The sequence below is a fragment of the Pelobates fuscus genome, chromosome 12 (genome assembly GCF_036172605.1).
Source record: "Pelobates fuscus isolate aPelFus1 chromosome 12, aPelFus1.pri, whole genome shotgun sequence".
Classification (NCBI taxonomy): domain Eukaryota; kingdom Metazoa; phylum Chordata; class Amphibia; order Anura; family Pelobatidae; genus Pelobates; species Pelobates fuscus.
This window is the reverse complement of record NC_086328.1, coordinates 18798173-18810327: the sequence shown is the minus strand read 5'-3', so window position 1 is coordinate 18810327 and position 12155 is coordinate 18798173. Positions and strand designations below refer to the sequence as shown.

Sequence of the window (12155 nt, the reverse complement as noted above, 5' to 3'; positions counted from 1 at the left end):
CTTTTATTATATTTTATACTCTAATTATTTACGTACAAGAAAATGCTGCCCTGGTGTTTAGTATCCGAGTTTAACCCGTTCATTACTAGAACTAGCCCTGTGTTTGAAGATAGAATTGTGGCATTCTGTGCATTGTCGGGAGATTGCAAACGAGGGACACTAATTGGACTCTGTTAATCTCTATTCCAGAATGAATTTCTATATTTTCTTTACATTCAGTAGTACAGAAGTGAAGGAGATCTGAAAGTTTCATTCTGAGGGTTCCATTTATATCTTCTGGTAAGTCTGGCTTTTTTTTAGTTAACATATTTTGACAATTAATATATGGTTTAGATTTTTTTTCCAGTTTACTTTACTGGTAACTTACACTGAACTTTATTTTAAACTACTTGGAATACATCAATTTATTTTCTGTTGCGCTGATTCACAAACCAGTCATTGAGGTTTAGAGGCCACCACATTGAGAAACACAATAATATTCCCATAATGCATTTTACATTGAAAAATAATGAATATTCCCCCGAGAATAGTAATTTCCCTCAGAAAGAATATACGTTTAGGTTTGGAAAATATATAGAAGGTCGATTACCCAACTCACTGTTAGTCCGTTAATTAACCTTGGAAACATATAAGGGTAAGTTGAAGCAAATCAGCATGACTTGTCTTTTTATGCATGTAGAAATCTGAATTGTGTGATGCCTTATGAGGAAAGAAAATAATCAGCCCATCTTATTTTTATCAAAATGAAACTTTCATTGAAACAAGATAGACTTTAGAGACAATAAGAGAGATGTATTGTCTGATGAGCTTTCATATATTGTTTACAATAAAATATATTACAACATTCTAATTGATTTTTGCAGAAACACATTCTCTATACCAGGATATAATATCTCGAAAACTGTCCTGTAAGCCATAAATATAGCGACTGTCCTCTTGGTCCCCCCCCCCCCCCCCCGTATCTAACTGAACCATAACCTTAAGCCTCTAAATACGTCAAATCTCAGAGTGACAGAAAAATGAAATCTTAACTTAAAGGTTACAAGCCAACCAGCTACCATTGTCTGCACATTTTAGCATTTAAATTGCTCCATTCAGGGCCTGCCCCAGGCCATGCTTTCAGCAAACTGTGAATTCCGAGTAAACGTGGTACTGAACGTCTCAGGATCAATGCCACGAGGAGCGGGATATATCTGCTTAACAGCACAGGAATTTTCTTCGAGCAAGGTGGCAGCTGGCACACTGAGAAACTAGTACCCTGTCACTTCACACAGTGTCACTGTGCTAAAGAGATTTTGCCATTTAGAAAATCACTTCCTGGATGGAATAGCTGCTGCTACAAACTGATAGCATTATGCGTCAAGAAGTTAATTTTGCATAGTGTACAATTTATATGCCCATTGACCACCTTGTTGGAAAAGTGCTTACCTCTTGAATATGCGGATTTCCCAGAGTCTGGGCTACTTTTATTTCCAGTTTTATACAGCAGTCAGATTTGAAATTTGCTGTTTTATTCCTACCTTCTTAGTAAAAATCCTTTTATCACACAATGGATAATTTATATCCATTACCAACCCTTTCAATCCTATTCAGCGAGCCTGTCAGTGCCTTTGGCACAGTAATGATTAATGTGATCTAATAATAGTCTGCCATTATATTACCTTAGTAAAACATGTACCAACATCCTATTCAGATCTACCAAATTCATAGCTTCCTATAACATTTTTGTTGAAAGACAGGATTAGTATTTTTCCGTGCTTTTTTTTCTCTTCCTATTTAACAAATGTAATGAAATTGACTCTCCCCAGCCCAGTGTTATAATGCTTTCTGTGGGAGGGAGGGGGGGGCATATTCATGTCAAGAAGGGAAGTGCAATATATCAATATACATTAATATACATTGCTGCTATTTAGCACCCTTTATATAGTCACTACGGGTATGTGAGGGAGGAGGGGAGTGCTGCAACAGGCAGGATGAGCTATTGGGCTTTTCAGAAATTTTTTAAAGTGGGCATATCATCCACAAACGTGTGGCTGACTGGACCCCCTGTGGTTAAATGATTCAATTTAATCTGTACGATGTTCTGGCATGTGTATACATGAAATGCTAGACAGGACTAGAGATCCTGTAGTTAGTGCATATGCATAGTGCATATGCCAGTTACTGCTCACCTATGCACACTCCCACAATGCCAAGTGTTGCAATTTGAAAAATTGCATTGGAGGTTTAACATTCCGTCCATGCATTTGCTAGCAGTTTCGGTGGAACAGTGGCTTTGCACGACAGTGGTGGCTTAGCACGCACGGCACCCCAGATGTTTGTGATACAATGTTTCCTGTGAAGCTCGGCAAGCTAGCATACTGTCACAGTTCCATAAAATGTCACTTTTTGTCAACGCGGGTTCCTTGCTTTTTAACTCCAAGTACTTTTTTTTAAATTTAATACCATGACATAATTACATAAACTTTTTCTGCATTCCGGCTTGCCTCGTCTTCGTAAAGAATAAACATTCCTTATTCCAAACAATATAGCATGACGGCAAAAACAGCGTCATAAACAAATATAATGTATTTAACCCTTCAGCATCCAAAGATCATTTCACTTCTGCATTAAAAAACAGTAATTAGGCTTACCGAGTATTTCGGAAGGCTTTTTTTTTATGTTTATTTTGCAAAAAGGTTTCTGCTAGTTCAGGTCTCAAATGACTGGTCGTTTATTTTTTATTTTTTTATTTTTACTTTTTTTTCCCCTCTTCTTTTCCAGAGTCCATTTGTTATCTAAGAAACCATATTTCTGTTCCTATTGAATATTCTGTACTATATTATTGCCTGTCGTCTGTGTTCCTCTCTATGCATATCAATTTATCCATTAAATGCAGATGTATTTTTATTTATGTTTAGACTATGAATATAACTCGGATTTTCTGAGCTAGTGAGCAAATATTGACAAAATCCAGACATGATTCATCTCAAGGTGATGGTGTTCTTGAAATAGCAGAATAAAGAAATATAATAAACCTTGTAACCCTTACGTAGAAACTGTACCTTAACCAAAACACCCTCCAATCCCCAGATGGTAACCACCACTGCCACGATGCGTAGCTGTATTGAAGCGGTTAATGCAAGCTGTCTGCCTATCTAGATGCACAGTATCATTTATAGGTCGTAGAATAGCAATATTCATTCTAAACTCCCTGCAGATCTACATCCAAAACCTTTGCCAAATATAGGATGGAATTTATTGACGTCAAATATGAATTTATGATCTCTTTGGGAGTCTGCCACGCAACTCTGGGGAATACCCACAAAACAGAGATAGATGTTAGTGATCGTTAATGGACATTTAAATTAATGTCAGTTGGATTGCTAATGACTGTCACCGGTTTTTGAATAGCCCCCTCTGTGTCAATGTGACACACTTGCCATTTGAGTGAAATATAAGTGCTTAAGGAGTCAGGTCTCGAGAGCCAAATCCAGACAGTGGGAATAAGGCTGGATGTTTTACAGGAACATGTCATTACAGCTGGGCTCCGTTTTATGCCGACTTACCCACCTTACTGAATAACAAGGCCCGACGGAACTTTCTACACCTATACCCTTCCAAAAGGTCTAACTCAGAAACTGCCTGAGAGGCTTACAGGGTTATTTACTAACACAGGAATTCAAAGTTAGTTTCAAATTTAAGGCCAAATTTGTAAAAAATTAACACATAGCTGAGTTAGGGAATTACTTCAGTTCGGCTATTTTGACCTTCATTTTGAAATTTACTTTACACTCACATTGAATTCTCACTCTAGTGACCAACCCTGTTAATTTCACAGAATTGCGATTAAACCACATTCACCTATAAGACTATTTACAGGCTTTTATGACAGGTTAGCTACTCTTAAGTCCCCATGCCAAGGAAACTAATATTATGCACGAGTGATCCGATAGCCTGTAACGTGTTAGCAATAGAAGTGTGGTTGCTGGGAGCAGCCATTATGCTTTCACAGTTGATCTCATCTAAAGTAGTTCCATCGAGATTATCTTACACATGAAATTATCATAAGATCGTGTAGCCACAGGGAAAAATTAACTGTATCTGAGAAATGTCATCATATTTTTATTAATAACTAAAAAGCCAGTACAATTACTGCTGTATTTTATATTATCCCTTAATTATCACGCAGATACTTCCTGTGTCATTGGGGTTAGAAATGCTGTTGCTGTGCAAAGCACTTTGTATCTTATATGTTCATTTTATTAAGGCTGAGCTGACGGCTAATGGATCCTGCAGATGATATCACATGACCAACAAAATGGCTTCCTTCATTTCACCTACACAGACTAATAAACCCTAATACAGATGCATAAAGATAGAAAGTGTAGCCATTCCATTTTTATTGCTGTGTTGTTGTTGTTGTCTTAAACTACGCGCTGATTATAGCTTTCAGACAGCAGCAGCTCTCCTTCAAATGACATATATAGGTCATACACTTTTTGATAGGAATGAGACAGATATATAAATATTATGCAGTCACCGGATTAAAACAATAAATAAATAAATAAAGCTACAACAAATCTCAGATTTTTTTTTTTTTTTTTTGTTAAGTAGTGAACGCACAAGCCACATTAACAATGAAAAACGGATGTGTTTAATTTAGTTTGCTAGACCATATTTAATTGAAACAGTCATTAAATCCATTTCTTCATAAGACTGATGCTCTTTTTTTGTGCTAATTTCTGTTATGAAATCAGCCTGGGTATGAATTTAGTTTTTTTTCTTTCTTATAATTCCTACTTGAGGGGGAAAACATATTAGACGCTAGAAGTTGTTTTGATCTCTCAGGTAATGTTAGAACTTGATTCCGAATTCGGCAATCAACATAATTAATTATCTGTTTTGCATTCACTCAAAACCGTCTTCTAAAATCAACAAATAAATGCTATGTCTTTGATTCGACTGAAAACACTAGAAAGCCCCGTTTGTTGTCCTACTGTTGCAAGGCTGTTCAGTTTGAAGTCATGGCTCTTCGAAGCAACATCATCCTCTCTGAGAATGATCTCCATATGATTTGCTTCTGCTTCTCAAAGGTCCAATGCAAATCCAGTCTGCATGAAAGGAAAATGAGTGATCATTCAAACGTCTACATGTAGCCTGCGCTGTTACACCAAAGACACGTGATGGCTTGTGTATTGAAGACCAACATATCTACAGGTATCAGTTTATTTCCTCTGTGGATACGTGTTAATCCACCACTGAGACTTTTTTTGTGCATAGAGGAATGTTTCTGCAGCTCTTTCCTAACTTGACGACATGTCCGCCTCTGAGCAAAGTTTTCTAATTCGGGGGAAGAACAATCTGAAATCTTTGATGTGCACTTTTCCACCTTGGTATCAATTCCCATCTAATGTCTGACAGTAAAAAACAAAACAAAACCCAAAGCAAAGCAAAAAATATTGTAAATAGAATGCTACATCTGACAATTGTGTTTTATGTTAAAACAGGTTTATTTATGCTTGTAAATGTTTCAATAATACTTTTGTTTATACGTTTCTGCAATGCCTGCTTTACTTTACCTGCTTACCAATGATATCACACAAGTCTGCTTCCTCTCTGCACTGTAATAACAGCAGAATCTTATTTTAAGATGTTACTTATGTAGAGCTTGTAAGTATAACGTCAATGTCCTGGGAGGGGATTTGCACACAATATATTATCAATATAGACGTGTGATCTTTGACCGCATTGTCACCGCACATGCGCAGAATGAACCCAGACTTACAGCAAATATAGCAAATGGTAAAGAGTGTTTGATACTACAGACATATTGTTGACCAAACTCTTGTCTGGCACCTCTGTACTATGCATTACATAAAGTTACAGTAAACTTATAACTGTTGCCACTTCAGTGAAAGGTTTAAATATGTTTGCTGTAATATTGGCAAGCTCATTTCTGCTTGCAATCAGATCAAGCATCAACTGTGACAGTAATATACTTTTTATATGACACTGATGAAAAGGACATAGTTGATGTCCCATCTATCTAATGGACAGGAATACACGTTACCTACTGCAGACTCTAGCGAGAGCTTCACACTGAGACATTGAGAAACTTTGGTCAAGGCAAAATGGCCTGTATCTATAAATGGATGTACCATATTACCCCGAAATAGGTGTTTTCTTTAATTAACATGTCATCTGATAAAAAAAAAAAAAGTAAATGTTAAAAATAAGTCTAGTGGCTCTTTAAATAATTACTGTCAGGTTCCGAGACCTTCTCCAACTGTTTGCCGCCATATGCTTGACCCTTGTGAGGACCACACACTTGCCTGACCCAAATTCACACATCCTTGCCTGGAGACACCAGCTGACTTTATTGCAATATGCAGCAAGGCAAAGCAGTGTGATCTTTGGTTGGGGAAACGTGAATCAGATTAATTAAATGGCTGCACACAAGTAGGTAATGGCTGGGAACCTGACAGTGGTCTTTTAATACTGGTTGTTGACCTTTACGACTGGATAACCAAGGGCCTATAAAACAGTATTTAAAACATCAGGAGCTGTGCTGCTTTCTAAACGTTTAAATTGGGAATTTACCTGTAATAGAAAGCTATCTGGACCCATGTGAGTCCCTATACCGTCTCAGAAATTAGTTTTCTTCCTTGACACTGTTTGATAAGAGAGTATGTGTATTTGACACCATAGAAATTCCTTTGTGAGTTCACCGTGGTTTCTTCCTGGTCAATTGTTTTGGCCTGAAATTTCCAAGTTGCCTAATATGTCATAAGAACCTACTGTTTGGGGAATACACCCTCCAATGTAAGGACAAGAAGATTAGCGTCTGAGCACAGTAACGTACAGTCACTGGGGATTGCTTGTGCTGCTATCTTAGGAATGGAGTGTGTTACCGAAAACCCTTTAAGATCAGAGGAATGGAACTTTTCTTTAAAAAAAAAAAAAGAACTGTGCTCCTGTGTCCATTTAGACCTGTTTGTTTGATCTCTGATCTTCCCTGAAAAGCTACAGGTTCCTTGGGTCTTTTCTGTTATGCAACAATGTCTGAGCTTAGAGGGGAAAAAAAGGCCACCCATTTTATTTCCCCTAATTGGAGAGTTTGCATTTGCATTCAGAACCGTGTTTGGGTGAAATAGAATCTGTACGTTGGAAGGTTTCAGCGCAGGAAAATGACACAATACCAAAGAGACAATGACAGCTTCAGAGGGAAAAAAAGAAATAAAATATGCCATTTATTTAACCCTTCAACTGCCAGTCTGATACGTACATTTCTAACGCCCTCACGTCTAACATGTTAACCCTTCACTTTTATATATATATAATAACACTGATTATTTCTAACGTTTAGCCCTTTATTATTTTTGAAAGCAAATTATTCACCTTTTTCACAACTATATGGATTCATTATGTTCATGTAATTAGTTATATGTGTGTTTGTTTTTGTTTTTGTTTTTCTAATGATTTCATTTCTCAAAGGAAAAAAAACAATGGTATGCATGAAACACAACAAGCGGATAAAAAAAGTAATTTAAACAGAATGCGTCATTTAAACAAAGTTTACGATGTGACTGTAGAGCATTCTAAATTGCCTGTCCACCTCATTGTCTCTGTATCATGCATCATCATATGCAAATGAAATATTCTCCATTATATTATTCTATTTACATATGGTGCAATATGAGGATGTGCCAAAGGGAACAATGATATTCTGTTATCACAGTGTATAAATCATTTTCTGCTTTCTAGTTTAACCCCGTGAGGTAATCTGGTGCCTGGGGACCTCCTCACACCCTTCTTTACAATGAAGTTGTTACGGTGCCCGGAGTGTTACTTCAATATAAAGAAGTGGGGGGTTTTCCTACCTTTCTTTGGAATGGGAATATAAGTTGACCTGAAAAATGGTTTAATATTAAGGACTTTGACTGGGGCTTAAATACACTTTTATTAAAGCATGGTTATTCAGGTTCAAATTTGCTGAATTATTCTGTTACCCTTTATGCAAGTGAGACAGGGTGCTATGAGTCTTCGTTTACTCATGAGAAACTCTTACCGTTCTAAAGCTAAGAAACGATGCTCGCTTTGAAACATAGAAAAATTGAATTTAAGCATTGCCCCCAGTAACGCTCAGTTAATTGTCCTCATAACCAAATCATTTGGAAAGGCAAGCAAAGCCAAATTCTTTAATATAATAGACAATTGACTGGCTGTACGAAAGTCCATTGCCATATTTCACATTGGAAACATTAGATGCGTTTCCTATTAGATGTTGGTAAAGGCAATAATGAGACAGCATAATGTCTTGATTTGTAAATAGTAATTTTATTGCGTATAGGTCCACACTCCCCTATTTCCAAAGCTGTCTAAGGTTGGTAGGAGATTTAGTCTCTGCTTCCCAGCAGAGCACATGACCAAATCTAAAAGAGTTATTTTATTACCCACTTTAGTTTTTTTGCATGGGTTGGCACTCAGATGATAACAAGAAGAACCCAGACGGTGACTAAACTATACCTTGAATTGTGTTGCCTTTTTCGATCTCTGCTGATATACATCTGGATGAAATGGGAATATATGTGAAACTGCTAGAATTATACCCTGGTATTTATCATGATACCATTATCAGCATTGCCTAGAGCTGCGTCGGGTGCTTTTAGCAGGTCAGAAGCTAGGTATATTTGGCAGAGATCATTGCGGATGCCAAGAGAGCAGTCGTGGGAACAATTTGCTTCAGTCAATCTCCTCACGTAGGTATTTCAGATACGTGCCTTCTGGGAACAATGCAAGATATCTGTATAAACGCAGAACTGCAGAATGCTTCTTGCAAAAATTACACTAGAGCCAGTTTGCCAACTTCAAAACATCATCCAAAAGCTAGATTGTATGGAATATCCATCTAAGCTATTTGTTCTACAATCTTACAGTATTTATCCTGAATAAGGTGATACAATGGCAGGATTATTTACAGTGCATGTCACTTATTCTTGCTATTAATAGTATTAGAATTTATGTAGCACCTTAGAAATGTGGATGTAGACAGATATATACTTAACTGTCTTTTGAATTCATGATATACTGCTGAATATATTGCCGATACAAAGAAGGTAATGATGCATTTATGTAATTGTATTATTGTTATTACTATTGTATAATTCAAATGTTTGTTTATTTAAACAGATATGTATTTTACTATTTTTTTTAAACTTTTTTTTATTTCATTTTTACGTATTGTAAAATCTATAAATAAAAAAATAATAATAATTTGAATAAAAAATATTAGAAAATAAATTAGCTTAATTTACAGTCAGCTGTTGCCAAAAATTAGATATGTTCTTTGAAGCAATATTCTAAATAAAACCACTACAGCTGGCAAATGGTCTGACTACTTACCCTGGGGAAGGAGGGTGGGCACCAGGGTAAGGAATGTTAATTTAATGTATGTCTCTATTCATTTCATTAAATCTATGGCCTAAATAATGTGGTGATGTCCCCTAATATATTCTCATCATCTCGTTGTAAACATGACTGTGTAAGCATTATAGTCAGTTAAGTAAAGTTGTATTTTATTGGATACTTTATTGCTTTAACACTATAATAGTTAGTAATGGTGTACAGTCTAGCATGCTGATGCCCAGTTTTATGCTACTCCTTGGATTGAATATATAGCATATAATTACTCAGCAGCATGTTAATGATTAGCCATTAGCAATGACTAACCTGCATAGTATAGTCTATGGCTCTATAGTGTCAGTAACAGGCCTATAGTATAGTAATGGGCATATAGCATGGGATAATTATACTATGCTCTTAATAATGGACATGGACATATAGCAGGACTTTGTATACTATTAACAATGGGCATTATAGAATTGCATATTTATACTATAAATCTTACTATATAGTATAAATAAATCTAGTACTGGGCATATAGTATGACAAATTTATACAATACTCCTAGTAACAGCCATATAGTATGACAAATTTATACTATACTCCTAGTAACAGCCATATAGTATGACAAATTTATACAATACTCCTAGTAATGGTCATATAGTATGACATATTTATACTATACTCCTAGTAATGGCCATATAGTATGACATATTTATACTATACTCCTAGTAATGGCCATATAGTATGACATATTATACTATACTACTAGTAACAGCCATATAGTATGACAACTTTACACTATACTCCTAGTAACAGCCATATAGTATGACATATTTATACTATACTCCTAGTAATGGCCATATAGTATGACATATATATACTATACTCCTAGTAACAGCCATATAGTATGACATATTTATACTATACTACTAGTAACAGCCATATAGTATGACATATTTATACTATACTACTAGTAACAGCCATATAGTATGACATATTTATACTATACTCCTAGTAATGGCCATATAGTATGACATATTATACTATACTACTAGTAACAGCCATATAGTATGACATATTTATACTATACTACTAGTAACAGCCATATAGTATGACATATTTATACTATACTCCTAGTAATGGCCATATAGTATGACAAACTTATACTATACTACTAGTAACAGCCATATAGTATGACATATTTATACTATACTACTAGTAATGGGCATATAGTATGATATATTTATAGTATACTCCTAGTAATGGCCATATAGTATGACAAATTTATACTATACTCCTAGTAATGGCCATATAGTATCACATTTTTCTACTATACTCATAGTAATGGCCAAATAGTATGACATATTTATACTATACTCCTAGTAATGGCCATATAGTATGACAAATTTGTACTATACTCCTAGTAATGGGCATATAATATGACAAATGTATACTACACTCCTAGTAATGGCCATATAGTATCACATTTTTCTACCATACTCATAGTAATGGGCATATAGTATGACATATTTATACTATACTCCTAGTAACAGCCATATAGTATGACATATTTATACTATACTCCTAGTAATGAGCGTAGTATGATATGTTTACACTATACTAATTGGCATGTAGTATGATATAGTTATTATTTACTATTAGTAATGGGCATGTAATATGCCATATTTATACTAATTTCCTAGTAATGGGCATATAGTATGACAAATTTATACTATACTCCTAGTAATGGCCATATAGTATCACATTTTTCTACTATACTCATAGTAATGGGCATATAGTATGACATATTTATACTATACTCCTAGTAACAGCCATATAGTATGACATATTTATACTATACTCCTAGTAATGAGCATATAGTATGACATATTTATACTATACTCCTAGTAATGGGCATATAGTATGACATATTTATACTATACTCCTAGTAATGGGCATATAGTATGACATATTTATACTAATTTCCTAGTAATGGGCATATAGTATTATTTTTTTACACTATACTGTTAATAATTGGTATGTAGTATGATATGGTTATATACTATTAGTAATGGAGATATGATATGAAATGGAGGTCTGATATATATATATATATATACACACACACTATATTCTTAGTACTGGACACATAGAATGTCTTATTTATGCTATACTCATAGTAATAGACACATAGTATGACATTTTTATGATATACTTACAGTTGTGGGCATGATGTATATTCTTAGGGATGTGTGAATCTACTAGAAATTATAATACTCTACTCTTAAACTGTAAATAACTTTATAACCTAAACATATAAAAGTGTCTTATTTCCAACTTAATGAAAACATTTTATATAAACAAAAAAATAGGTAAAGTTAAAGCTGCAGTGCTAATTCACACTCAGCTGATTTATTAGACATTAGGTTTGTTTTATGTTTTAAAGTTTATTATGCTTAACTGATTAAAAGTAAAATTATGGATTTATGTGCACTTAAGCCAACAGAGAGATTTACATTTATAGTTTACATTCAAATATATTCGTGTTTGATTTGGCTGTACCTCATCATCGTACAGACATCCTATGTTAGGAACTAAGGCCGATACGAGACTATCTTCGCATGTGCTTAGTATTCTTCAAAGGAAACATTAAAATGTATGTGTTTTGCAACATTTCCTAATACACAACATTTTTGTCCGTAAATCTAATATGTCTTGATATGTTAAACCATGGCTATTTAAATTAAACTTTGCAAAGGTGCAGGTAT

General features: G+C 34.9%; 1 protein-coding gene across 1 annotated transcript in view; it reads left to right on the top strand.

Annotated features, from left to right (window-relative positions):
* ZNF536 (zinc finger protein 536) overlaps positions 1-12155 on the top strand; it is a 456445-nt gene that overhangs the window by 75393 nt on the left and 368897 nt on the right. The window contains exon 3 of the mRNA XM_063437911.1: positions 190-279. The gene's annotated coding sequence lies outside the window, so the exon portion shown is untranslated. The remainder of the gene's footprint in view (positions 1-189; positions 280-12155) is intronic.